At 38.3% G+C, this 13,971-nt stretch overlaps 1 protein-coding gene across 9 annotated transcripts in view; it reads left to right on the top strand.

The window, feature by feature from the left end:
* Positions 1-13,971, top strand: part of DMD (dystrophin) — a 1,657,593-nt gene that overhangs the window by 1,298,799 nt on the left and 344,823 nt on the right. The gene's annotated exons all lie outside the window — the stretch shown is intronic.

Genomic DNA, 13,971 nt, shown 5'->3' with positions numbered 1-13,971 from the left:
GATATACTAAAGCAGACAGAATCCTCTAATAAAGAGCCATGAACCCATCAAGGCTTCAACAATTATCAGCTCATGCCTAATTTTACTCTTTCTAGACCTCTACTGGTTCTCTATTTGAAATAAATATCAAGCATGGATCATTTAATTCATAAGCAATTGAGAAAGTATCTCAAAAGATAAGGACCCACTCTTTAAATGTGACCACATTGCTACTCTAATGCTTTTTAAATGTCAGTCATTGTATTCTAATGAATATCCAGGCATTATTCAAACTTCCACTTTTAACATATATTTCTTAAATGTCTTAACATGTTTTGTGTTTATATAAGACTTAAATTAAGGTTCACACATTGCATGTGGCTAATTCGTCTCTTAAACACATTTTTTAAACTTTTATTTTGAAACAATTATAGATTCACAGTGAGTTACAAAAATAGTATCGTTCCCCTATACATTTCACCCAGTTTAATGGTTACATCGTACATAACTATGTGACAATAAACATTGCCATTTCAATAGACAATATAAAAATGTATGGTTAGAACACAACTCAGTTCACACTAGCTCCATTTCAAGCACACAGTAACCAGATGTGCCTAGGGGCTACACTATTGAACAGTACAGTTCCACATGTTGGATCCTATTCAGGCTTGACGCTTTTGGTCAGACTGCTTCAGAAATGGTAGTGTATTCCTCCATCATCAGGACGTATGTAATATCTTGTTTTCTCTGGTGTGTGTGTGATTTCGGCAGCTGTCCATGATCAATGTCTAGTGGTTGCAACGTGATAATTGCCTACTTCTATCATTTCTTCTTCTTTTGTTAGCCACAGTACTCCTACAAAAAAAAAAAGTTCCTTCTACTCTTTGGGCACGCAGTATACAGTTCGTGTACAATAAGCTGGATACTTCACCAGCCTTCAGAATAACAAGTCATTCACTGGCGTCTCCAACAGTGATTGATTGTTCTCTCTGTTTTGTTTTCTTTTGCTCTTTGTTATATTTCTGTTTTTTTCTACTAGGCTTTAAGTGGGGAAGTCAGAGATTTGGTGTTGCTCACCTCTGAGATCCTAGGACCTAGCAATGTGTCTGGCATACACTGGATGCTGATAAGTGTTTTTGAAATGAGAACAAAAGGCACAAGAACAGAAATGAATAGGAAACCAAGTAAATGACTATCCAACAACAAAAGCTTGATAAAATGGTGTCACTTTTGTTATGTTCAACGCTTAAAGAAAGAGCTCTGTGGAGACACAGCGAAAGGTAGCATCTTGAAGAAAAGTCAAGGGTTTCTATTGTTCTAGAGAAGGGAATATAGAAAATTGCTCAAAGGGAAGAGGACATGAGGGAAGGTCCAGGAGTCTTTGCAAAAAAAAAAAAAAAAGCCAAAGAAACTGACAATTTCTCCTTTACCAATCCCTCTTCATAAAATCCAGAACATTATGTTAGCTTTGTGGTAGAGTAGAATATAATAGTGACATTTTTTAAATATTCTAACTTTGAATAAATAGTCAAAACATGCTGGTGTATGTGTAGAAGAGCATTCATTGAGACAGAAGGGCATTTTAAATAGAATGCATTTATATGATATAAAGAAATGAGACAGAATTTCTACAAAAGGTGTAATTTCAGTCTAATTCTAGAAACCAAAGATGAATCATTGGACAAGTGCACTAGCAGTCAGGAGAGACTCTAGTCACATTCCTCCATAAGTTAGATTGAGCTTGTTACTTTGTTCTTCAGCTACAAGATGAAGATTTTGATCCACATGTCCACAGTGCCTACTAGCCAGCATCTTATTATAAATACTTTCTCAGAATCCAGGATTATTGGTTTTGGTTACTTGCTAACAGTAAATGTTAGTACTAGTAAGAGATTAGTAACAGGTAAAATGTTAGTACTTGTTCTCAGCCCTCTTATGCAGGAATCTCATGACCAGTAACAGGCTCTGGGGAGACAGTGATGCTAGACTTATGGGTAACATGCGCCAGACTGAAGTGAATTAATCCCCACTTGGCTAGCGTGCTTGCTCGGACTCTTCTGTTACCTTTCTTTCACTTCTCAGGACTTCTGGCCCATTGATAACTCTGTGTTCTATACATGTGTTCCACTGCTCCCCTAGCTTTACCTCCCTCCGAATCTACCTTAGATTCAATCATAAAACATTTTAATGACTCTTCCCCAAGATCCTGTGCTTTATTATCCCTTTGTGGGTACAATCTGTAAAACCCCCATACTTGGAGATTCTAACTTTCTCCTGCCCAAACAACAACAGAGCAGACCAGTATAAGTCACCTTTTCAGGATGAAAAACCAAGCCTTCCATTGACCAGCCCAATACATCACTGAGTCAGTTTACCTCCAAAATATTTCTTGGCTCTGTCTACTGTGGTTATCACCATAGTTACAGAAGACCATATCTCCTAATCTTTCTGCATCTACTCTTGCCACCCTACAATGTGATCTTTACATTTCAGCCACAGTGATTTATGTAAAAACATACACTGAATTCTGTCAGTCCTCATCTTAACACTCTTCAGTGGCTTTTCAGTGCCACTGGTGAAAGAGAAAAATCCTCAACAAGGGCCCCAACCTTCTCTTTTCTTACTGCTCTTTCTCTTGCCCTCTGGACACATGCCATACCGTGTCCTTTTGGTTTCTCCACTTCTCCATGTTACTCTCAGGTGGTGCTTTGAACAAGTCGGTCCTCTGTCTGGAGCCCCTCCTACCTACCCCAACGCCTTCATAATTTCCTGGTTAACATCTAACAATCCTTTACATTTTGGCTCAGACATCGAGCAAACTTTCCCCTATTGCCCACATTTGACCAGATCTTCTTCTACATGCTCTCATACACAATCTACTTTCCTTCTGGAACTTAACATTCTTTGTCATCACATATATGTGTAATTATTTGATGTCATCATGTATATATAATGATTTGATTACTGTCAATCACTGTCACTAAACCATGTGCTCCAAAAAGCCTTCTTTTGTGGAGAGGGTTGTCATTTTTATACCCAGCACTTTATGAAGTGCCTAGTACAGAGTAGACCCAAAATAGATAAAGAAACAAAGGAATTAAGGAAGAAAAGGAAGAAGGGAAGGAAGAAGAGAAAAAAAAGCAACGAGTGACCTAATCTTAACTTTACTCATTCTTCTTTAATTTACTCAGACCAGGGGCAGGGAAAGAAAGAATAAGAAGGGATGTTCCTTCCTAACTGCAGGATTTTTCTGTTTATTCCCAATTCAGCATCCATTTGTACTGTGTAGAGCTACTTTGATGCTTACTGTTTTTACTTGTGGTCTTGCCCGATGTTTTCACAAGCTTCTCTTTGTATTCCAAAGAAAAATTCTTGTCACAAAACACTCTCCTCCCTCAAAGAACATCATCACTCTTAAGTGTTGATGAGAGAACAATTTAGCACCCTGTTTACTCAGAGTTTTGCCACATTTATGCAGTAGCCCTTTCATAGTTGCAATGGAATGCCTGTCTAGTTAGTAATGCTCCTTGCCCGTTGGCAAAAAGAACAAAGGGAAATCCTTGAAACTAGGTCTCTTTATCAGATCTCCTGAACTTACTTAGGAAGAGAGAAAGGAAATATAATCAGTATAAAACTATCAAGATCTAGTCTTTGACAGATTTTGTATTTGTAGTTTTGTTTTACTTTTCCACGTTTCCAGAATTATAAATTGTCTTGCTCTTTCTGGGTTTCTTGAATCAAGTACAGTTGATATAGAATATTTAGTATCAAGATGGGTCACTTGCTGTTATCAACTTGTTCCCACGTATTTGGTGTATCATTTTTTTTCAAATCCCCTGCTTACCATCTATTGTAAATTATTAATGCCACAGTTTCTTGCTTTTTATGGGAATATAAATCCCATTACCATATCAGAAGTCGAAAGTACAGAAAAATGTTTTCACTATTCTTTTCTTTAAATTGGGATGTTTATGGAGGAGGCAATTTATATTTTCTTTGTGCATTATCACAGATTAATGATAAAATTTGATAGCACAGTATCATATGTCTTGTACTCTTAGAGCAAAAACATATAGTCATTCTCAATCACTGTGTTGGAGGGATTCGTGTTGTTCTTGTAGGAAAAATTCCAAGACATTCAACACAGGTAGTTAGGGAGTGCAGTCTTAACCCCCAGAGCAATTTTCACTGCCAAGGGAGTTTATCTGTGTTCCCCAAACCAGCTGGGCGGCATAACAAACTGTAACTGGAATGGCTCTTGAGCCTGATTAATAAAATAATGCTCCATATGCGGTGAGGTGTTATAAATAATTAAAGTTCAAATATGCCTTTGCAAATATAAACTGACCAATTTTTATATCTTTTGAATACATTATCCTGGCGTTTATGGTCCCTCATTACTTGCCTCACTAGACTGACTCGTTTTCAGTTAGTATGTATTATTCTGGTCCAGATATATTTTTAAAACTGCCTTCCTTTGTTTTACTTGAGTGGTCACTAAAGTGATATTTATTACTTGTCTACTTCCGTGATTAACCTAGAGGGAGGTTTTAAAGGAGCACCTCAGAGTGGGAAATTTCTAAGGAGAACTGCAGTAAACCACCAGCTTCTTCAGCTTCCTTCATCCTACCCCAAATCCAAATGGAGATTAGGTCTTGATTATAAGAACACTGTAGGTAATGACTTTTTGTTTGCGTTTGTACTAATGAAATTGTTTGTCATTAGGCTTTCATCTTTCAATTTAAAAATCTCTATAATTCCTTTCCTTGAGACCGTTAAGGACACCTTCAAAGCTTTCTGAGATTTTCTGGCTAAGATTTAGATGGAAGGAATCAATACATACATTATTAAAACAGTGGACAGAGAGCCATTATTGCGTGGATGCTGTTGACAAATGAAAAGGCTGGAATAAAGTAGTTTACTTGTTCATTTGTCAGGTCATATATTATGCATGTTCGATTTCCTCAGAAGTTACCACAAAGTGAGGGAGAGGTTCAGAAATTCAATAAAATTATCCTGGAATCACACTGTTGATTATACATTTATTTAAGCTAATTCTGTTATCAATGCTAGCCTGCTTCCTTTGGGTACATTTTAGTATGTGTGTTAGCTTGATGGGTTCAGTGTGTTTTCTTTCCAAGGAAATAGATTATGTCTTCAGGTGCCATTTGTGAATGTTAAGATTCAAGTCAGCTCTGTGTTTTTAAAAAAAAAAAAAAAAAGCATTGTTCTCCAGCACCTCTGAAAAACACCAAAAAAAGGTTGTGATAGGGTAATTCATTCCAACATTCAATGATCTGGCCTCTTAGAGTTTCTAAACAAGTTTGGTCCGCCTGCAAATTCACTGTTCGTTATTTCTACTCTCTGCTGTCTGCCTTGCTGTGTTGGAGGAAATAGACAAAGAGACATCTTTTTTTTTTTTTTTTACTCAACAAAGCCAAAAGTTTATTCTTTAAAAAGGTCAATAAAAGTCATAAACTCATAGCAAGACTGATAAAGAAAAGGACCAGAAAATACAATTTGACAATATCAGGTCAAGATAAGAACATGGCTACAGAGTTTACAGATGGTAAGATAATAAAACATTTCACAAGTGGGGCACCTGGGTGGCCCAGTCGGTTAAGCGTCTGGCTTTGGCTCAGGTCATGATCTCATGGTTCGTAGGTTCAAGCCCCGCATTGGGCTCTGTGCTGACAGCTCAGAGCCTGGAGCCTCCTTCGGATTCTGTATCTCCGTCTCTCTGACCCTCCCCTGTTCCCACTGTCTCTCTCTCTCTCTCAAAAATAAAGAAAGAACATAAAAATTTTTAAAAAAACATTTCACAAGTAACTTTTTACTAATACAGTTTACAATTTAAATAAAAATTATAAATTTCTTAAAAAGCAAAACATTCAGCTAAATCAGGGGAAAAAATAGAAATCTGGATATTACTTTGGAAATAGACATCTTTTGGATCTATTCTTTTTCCCTAATGGAGTAAGCTACTTTTGTGTAAATTTGATATTTTATGCAGTCATATTAAGGAATGCTGAATAGAAAAGATTTTAAAATTATTTTTAGAACGACATTTCTAGGCATTTGAGGGAGTCTTCTGAAAACTAGCTACATAATCAAAACTTGAGAATGGAGCCATCTAGGATTTGCCACTTTTCTTTAATGAGCATAACAAAATAAAATATGAATAATTTACAAATTGACTTCCTACCAAAGACCTCTTTCTAACCATGTCAAAATATTCTGATATCTTGAGAAACACTCTTAAAATAATATTTGTATAGGATGTTGCCTTTATAGAGCACGTTTACACATTCATTTAGTTTCACATGAACCCCTGATCTTTTGCTGTGCTCTTCCTTTTCCCAAAAAAGAAAAAAAAAAGCGTTTTAGGAAAAACTGTAACATAACTCAGGCTCCTAGGATTTATTGATTCTTCCAGTGATTATTTATTGAGGGCCTACCCTATGCCAGGGCTGAGGATAAAGGAGGGAACAAAATGAGACTCTACCCCCACAGACCTTCAGATGTTACTGACCAAAATATGCAGTGAACCAATAAATTAACATGTAAACTCCTATGAAATCAGTGCTAGCAAGAGAAAATAAATAAAACAGTACTAGAGAAAGAATAGGAGGCAGTGGCCCACCTGAAGAGGTTATGCTACATCAAAGATTTGAGTGAGTGAGCCAAGCAAGCAAAGACCTTGAGTGAAGAATATTTTAGGGAGAAGAAGCCATGAATGCAGAAACTTAGATGTAAGAATAGGCCAGATAGTCATTTATGTTGTCTGCCATCATTTGGAGTAGATTTTATATTGTGCATAAGGAGACACTACTGGGCGGACCATAAGCAGAGATGATGTGATCTGGTTTCTTGTGTCCAGAAGTTGACTCTGGCTGCTCTATCGAGAATTGACACTGGGAGGAGCAAAACTGAAAGCAGGGAGAAAGTTAGGAGGGTATTGACGTCATTTGGGAAGGAGATAATGATGACTTGACCTAAAGTGGAAATAATAGACATGATGAAAAATTATTTGACCCAAGATACATTTTGAAGGTAGAGCTGACAAAACTTAACATACATGGAATGTGGACTATGAGAGAAAGTGAAGAGCCAAGAATATCTCTGAAGTCTCTGATTTGAACAACTGGAGAAATGATGATGCCATTTATGGAGATGGGAAAGACTTTGAAATGATCATGGATGAGGGCGTGTACATGTAGCAAAACAAGGCTTCCATTTTTAGATTGTATTGATAGACAGAGACAAATGGTATGATTCAGAAATTATTCACCACTTACACTTGACAATCTCAAATTTTGGCTGAGCCTCCTGGGAATGGATATAAGTTAATCTGTCACAGGGTCTCCTAATAATCAATTCATCTTGTACTATTGCTACAGAAGGAATATCCAAAAGTTAGGGTTTCGGTTCAACAACCTAACACCTAATTCTCTAAATGACCATGGGAATAGTTGGAGCTTTCACCAGTGATTTCTCAAGGTCAGTTCAGAACTCAACAACATTATTGTCAGTAGGAAGTGACTTCCCCAGTGGTTGTTGGAAGCAGCCCAGGCTTAGGATTTAGAGTCAAACAGCTGCTCAAGATGCTGCGTGGGCACTAAACTATTCCTCTATAGGACCACAGATCTGCAAGCAGTCTGGACTCTATTCCAGCCCATGCCCTTGACCTCAGAGAACGCAACTTTTAGTTTAAAAGGCTTCCAAAACACTAAATATCAACAAAAAAGTTGTTTAAACACATTTCCCCCCCAAAACACTCAAAAATGTTTTCTCATTGAATACAATTAGATTTTTTAAGTAATTTCAGGCTTGACGTGTGTCCATTTATTTTTCAACTTTGCTTGAAACTGATTCAGTATCATTTATGAATGACTCGTTGTTCTTGTTGTTGACCATCTGAAACAACAGCTGAGATGTATCTGATACTAGGATCCATTATCCTCACTTTCATTCAGAAGTGGACTGGAAACAAAATGAACCTTTTTTCAATCTTATTTAATGATGATTATGCAGTCAAACTCTTGGAAAATAGAAGGAAGGTTGTGAAAGTCTCAGGAAAGGATGAAATGGGAAGTTGCTCTTCACTATTAAGTTTCAGTTGTGCAAAAGAAATATGTTCTAGGGATCTGCTATATGACCTAGTGCCTAGAATTAACACTACTGTGGGTCATGGGTTGAACTAACTTCAAATTTTCTTAAGAAGGTACATCTCGTGTTAAGTATTTTTAGTGTAATTTTTAAAAATCAGGATGATCTGAACTTTCCTTTATATTCCATATGCTCCATTTGTAGAACTTCTCTAATACCAGCTACTTCAAATGAATATTAAGGGAATCCTATGTCTTTTTGTTCTTGTTGTTGTTGTTCTGTTGCTGCTGCTTTCAGATTTCTTCCTTCCATGAATCCCCATGAATTTGCCTTAGATTCTTAAAGGCAAAATTCCTGCTATTCGGTTAACCTTGCCCCTTTCCAAGATCTTGGTTTCAAGTTCATTGGGCATAGATGCTCCCTAAATCAGCGTTCAGCAAATAAAACATTGGTGATGTGTTTGAGACTCAATAAACATGGCGGCTCTCTAAGTGAGGAGTGTCCTTGTGGTGGCAGAATGTATTCAGCTTTCTTATCAGAAGTGAGAACAATATGGGAGGCATATAGAAAAAGCAGAAATAATATGGAAACTAGCCTGATAATGTAGTATGACAAAACTAAAACACTGATCCATTTGTAGATATGGCTGTGTTAATAATGTCCTTGTCCTGTGCCCACTCGGGAACCATTCGTTGAATGAGTGGCACCATTAGATCACTTTAAATTTTAGGGTCTGTCTAGTGTTTGCTCATCTCTTAGCTAATGCTTCAGACTAGAGGGAAAGCCCCAACCAGCAGTTCTCACTTCTGAATGTGTGGCCATGAACATCTCCTTCGGGAAGGAAATCTCTAGGATTAAGAAGGCAGAGCTAAGAGGGCCTCCTCTTGAGGAAAATCTACTCAGTAACTCAAAGATTACATTCAGCTTTGCATCTGGCACATAAGAATAGGCCCAGAATAAGAGCTCTCAATTTTTCCCAATCGACAGCATTTAATTTTTTTCTCTAATAATTCATGAGCCCAGGCTTTCACCCTCAAGCATGTTCTGCATCTAAATCAGACTGGCCTCCATATAACACACTTTGGTTTTCTAACTGGGTGTTCTGTTATGTATTCAACAAAATTTATTATCCGCTATGTGCCAAGCTATGGCTATAATTTTTATCATTAGTAATGGTGTCTGGAAGAGATTCTCTCAACTTGCCACCATGTAACAGGCTTATGGCCAATTAATGACCTAAACAACCTAAACCTTTTGATTATGGAATATTCCAGCTGGATGTTAGAACTTAGGTAAAGTGTTTAGTAACCCACCCCCACCCCCCACAGTTTACAAATAAGGATACAAGGGCTTAGGGAGATCTTAGGACTGGTTCTAGATCACCCAGCCACACTTCCCCCCATCCCAGACTTGAGCATTCTTTTCCCCACCTCAGTCTGCCTCACAGGGTTATTCTATCAAGTTCTGCTGACAAACATGAATAACGTCTAGCCGTTCCCTGAGATTTCAGTCAGAATAACACAAATATAGACTTACCACTTCTGTGAGAATATAGATATAATTCAGCTCCATGGAAACTGCACATGGTTGAAAGAGATCTGTGTTTGAAAAAGTGACAGTTTTCACTCGCATCCATAGTGATAGGACCACTGTCTCTAGGTGAAAGCAGTTTTGCTTTTTTCTCAGAAATGTCAGTCCCTGTGCCCAGAGCTCCAGCTCGCCCCTCTCTTCCCTGAGGTACGTCAAACCCATCAGTATCTCTCTCTTACTCCTCTCTACACATGGATCTAAGCTACTTCTCTTTGTGGTATTAATAGGTATTTGAAGTAAGATTCACCCTATTTGGTTTTTTTTTTTTTTCCTGTAAGGAGAAAAGACCGGGGGGGAAAAATCAAATAATCAATGACTTGGTTCTTCTCTATTACTTTCAGATTTTTTAAATTTCTGTCTTGCTTCATGGCCATTAGGATTTTCCATTTACACAGCTTCCAAATTATTATAATTGAGGGATCTTTCATCTTTTTGCCATCACTCCCCTTCAGCCTGACTTAAGAATTTCAAGATTTGGATTCTAAGTGACCAATGAAGTGATGGCCTTAGGTAAATCCTAACTTACCTGTACTTTACTCTGCATTGGTAAAACATTCATAGTAAAGAAGTATCACCACAAACACATCTATTCAACCAAACTATTGCCTCCTTAAGGACAAAGATCATGTTCCTACAACTTCCCTATCCTATACTTAATAGATTCACAATAAATATTTTAATTAGATAACTAATAAGCCTATAGTCACCCAGTTGGTTAGTATTTTTGATACATAAATACTATCTATCAGGGGCACGTGGCTAGCTCAGTGGGTAGAGCACATGACCCTTGATCTTGGGGTTATGAGTTTCAGACCCACAGTTCACCTTAAAATGCATGGATTTACCTTGGGATATCCAGCTAGTACACTTTTGTAGTGCATGCTTCATATAAATTATTCTGTGAAACTTAAGAAGCTGAAGGAAAAATGTCAATTTAATATGCCTATTTTTTCTCATTTGGAAGACAGAATGCTACTTTCTTTTCGCAGAGGTGTTCTAGGTCTTTAGAAGTTGCTTCTGGTTCCTTCCATATCACTGTTTTAGGCCCTTGGGCCTGGCTATCTTGGAAAGGTAAAAAGGAAGCTTTGGGGAAGAGGATGAGTTTTAAAGAAAATAATTTGATCTGTTTAAAGGATTCAGGAAGTAAATATCTTAACATCTGAATATTGCCGTCTAACTAACGTAAAGATTATCCTGTGTGTGTCGGGAGGAAGGGCTCTATATCTGAAACCTTTTTCACATTAGCACATGAATGAACCTGCTTGTCTGATTTAAAATATGAAGCATAACCTATGAGACAAAATCAGTATAGCATAGGAGTGCATATTTTCCCAAACGTCACTCAAATAGACTTTCTTTGAGAGGCAAGGCAGTTTTCAAAGAGTTAAGTCTCCCAACATTGAATGTTCTTGTTTTTGTTTTAAAATGTCTCTTTCCTGCCTCTTAAAATACAGTGAATTCTTCAGCCATTTATGGTAAGTCGATTAGATATTGAAAAATTGATTCCCCATTATTTTAATGCAGACTCTTCCCAAGTTTCTGTCGTTGTTTTTGCTTCTGCATTTGCTCCATAAGCCTATCTCTCTTAACCCCATGGTACAAGGGCCTCGCATACTTATTGCCTAGAACAGTGTCTTGTATATAGAGGCGCTCAAAATCTGTTCAATGAGCAAATGGAAGGATTTGAAGAATAATTGTCACCATGCTTAAAATGACATCTTCCTATTTATGGTTTTTTCCACATAGCGAGAAACATTACCATTTTCTTTGTCTTCTGATTTTCTGGAACCGACTGTTTCTCCCCTTTTTCTGAGGTTTTTAACCTTTCTTATATCTGGTCTAAATCTTCCCCGATTCTAATGATATAGCACGTAACCTTCTTTTCCATCCACTTTCTTTTCTTAATTTCAGACAATGACGTGAAAATAATGGTGCTTATGTCTTTGCGATGACAGAACTTCCTTTGTCTTTTCTTTAGACTCATTTTAATCCTCAGTGAGTCATATTTAAGAAATGAACTGTGCAGCTGTGATGGTGCTAAGCCCTTGGCAACAACTTGAGGGGCAAACAAGTGGTCTCTCACAATGGCTGTTCAGCTGCAACAATGGAATTGCATCATCAAACAGCGTCTGGGACTTTGTCAATTTGATGGGACCTTTAAGATCCATTTCCTTCTTTGACAGACCTCACTCTAATAATTGTGTCCACCTTCCATTGTCTAGCTCTTTAATATATTCCTCTCTGCCTCGGCAACCAACTGGCCTGGTTTGCAGGAGACTGTCCTGGTTTTAGCATTCAAGGTCTCACTTCATGAAGTACTCCTCAGTCCCGGACAAACCAGGATGATTGATGACCCTACTGGTAGCTTCCATCTTTCACCCTATGTTCAAACCATTCCTTGTTCTAAAAAGAATGTATCATCCTTTCACATTGTAATCTGTTCTGTCCTCCCTCCTATCTTCTATTCCCCTTTCTCAGAAAAAAATATATACTGCACAGTTCTCATCTAAAATACTCCTTCTTCTTCCACTCACTCTTCAACTAGCCTACTTCTGAGGCTACTGCCCTCTGCTGAAATTGCTCTCCCCAAGTTCAATGACCACCTCTCAGTGCTAGTCCGGCTTTACCTCTGAGTGTCACGATTGGACGTTCTCCATCAGTTTCTTCCTCTCTCTTCAATAGTTGTACACTTCTCATTTCCCCCATGCTTTCTACCTATCCATTCCATTCCTTTTTGACCTCTCATGGGGTCTATTTCCCCTGTCTGCCCATACATTTTGTAGATTCTCTAGAATTTTCTCTTTAGTCCACTCTACTGCCTGAGCAATCTCGCGTACTATGTCATTTTAGTTCTCATCTCTATGAATAATCATAGGCACTCATTGGATGATAACGGAGAAAATGACTCCTGAATCTCCTTTTCTTCTCTTTAAACACCAGACTCTGATATTTGTTTCTTTTTGGAAGGAATGATACATCTCCAAGCTGAACGTGTCACAAAACAGATTCCCCCTGCACATTCATGTTGGTTTATTAATTTTATCCTGAATGTGCCCGTGAGGGATCAGAAAATGATTTCTTTTGATTACCTAACAGGGAATGTCGTCCCTGTCTCCCCCCTTCCCACAGTCTTTGCCCCAAGTTTTACTCCTAGTGAGGTAAGAGCCACTAGTGAGAGCCAATGGAATATTTTCCTACATGACTGGCTGCATATTCCCTAGGCCAGAGACGATGAGAAAGGATTTTTCTATTATAAAGGGGAAGGAAGCTTTCTCCTCCAGAAAGGATCCCCTTCTCCTCCTGAAAGGGTCTCCGTGAAAACATAAAGGACCTGAGTACTAACTCTAACTTTTCTAAGAGCCAGATAGCCCCATGTGTCTTGCATTTTACAAACTGGAAATGTCACCAACGTCTAGGCTTTTTTTCCAAACTGTAAAGACCTAAAGAGAGAGCCACCCCAATCTTACTGACAACTTAGAGCTTAACCTGGGAGCTTCCTCTGGGCTCTAACCCATTTGATCCTCTTGAATGAGAGAAATTGACCAGACAAATGACTGCAGATCAGTTCCCATGGTATGGTCAGGAGCCAGAGCTCTTTATAGGTGCGCTAAGAAATATAGGAGAGTTTATTTCCTCTAATGCACTTTAATTGCACCCAGCATTCACTCATCTACTCAACCTAGAAGCTCGCAATCTGCCTTGCTTCTTCCTCTCTCTTATCTCTGGCATCTATTCAGTCATCAAATTCTCACTCCTCTACACTCTAACATTTCCCTACTCTTTTTTGAGTGTGTGTGTCACTGCCCTGGATCACATCCTCATAATCTTTCACTAAACTCTTCCATTTGCCTCTTAACTGGTCTAATTCCATTCTGCCCTTCTCAAAGACATATTCTATATTTGTGTCAGGGACATCTATTTGAAACACACACATTCCCACCCCACTCCCCTGCTTAAATCCTCTCAAAGTTTCCTGATCTCCTGGGGGCACCTGGGTGACTCCGTCAGTTAAGGATCTGACTCTTGATTTCAGCTCAGATCATGAGATTGAGTCCTGTGTTGGGCTCTGAGATGGGCGTGGAGTGTGCTTGAGATTCTCTCTCTCCTTCTTCCTCTGCCCCTCTCCTGCATAACTGTCTGTCTGTCTGTCTCTCTCTCTCTCTCTCTCTCTCTCTCTCTCTCTCTCTCAAAGAAAAAGAAAAAAGAAAGAAAACTGGCCTACTTGAGAAACCTTGAGATGTGGATAATACATGTCATACTATATTATGTCTTATGTCTTCACACAAGTGT

Source organism: Suricata suricatta, chromosome X (genome assembly GCF_006229205.1).
Source record: "Suricata suricatta isolate VVHF042 chromosome X, meerkat_22Aug2017_6uvM2_HiC, whole genome shotgun sequence".
Taxonomy (NCBI): Eukaryota; Metazoa; Chordata; class Mammalia; order Carnivora; family Herpestidae; genus Suricata; species Suricata suricatta.
This window is presented reverse-complemented; position numbering and strand designations above follow the sequence as displayed.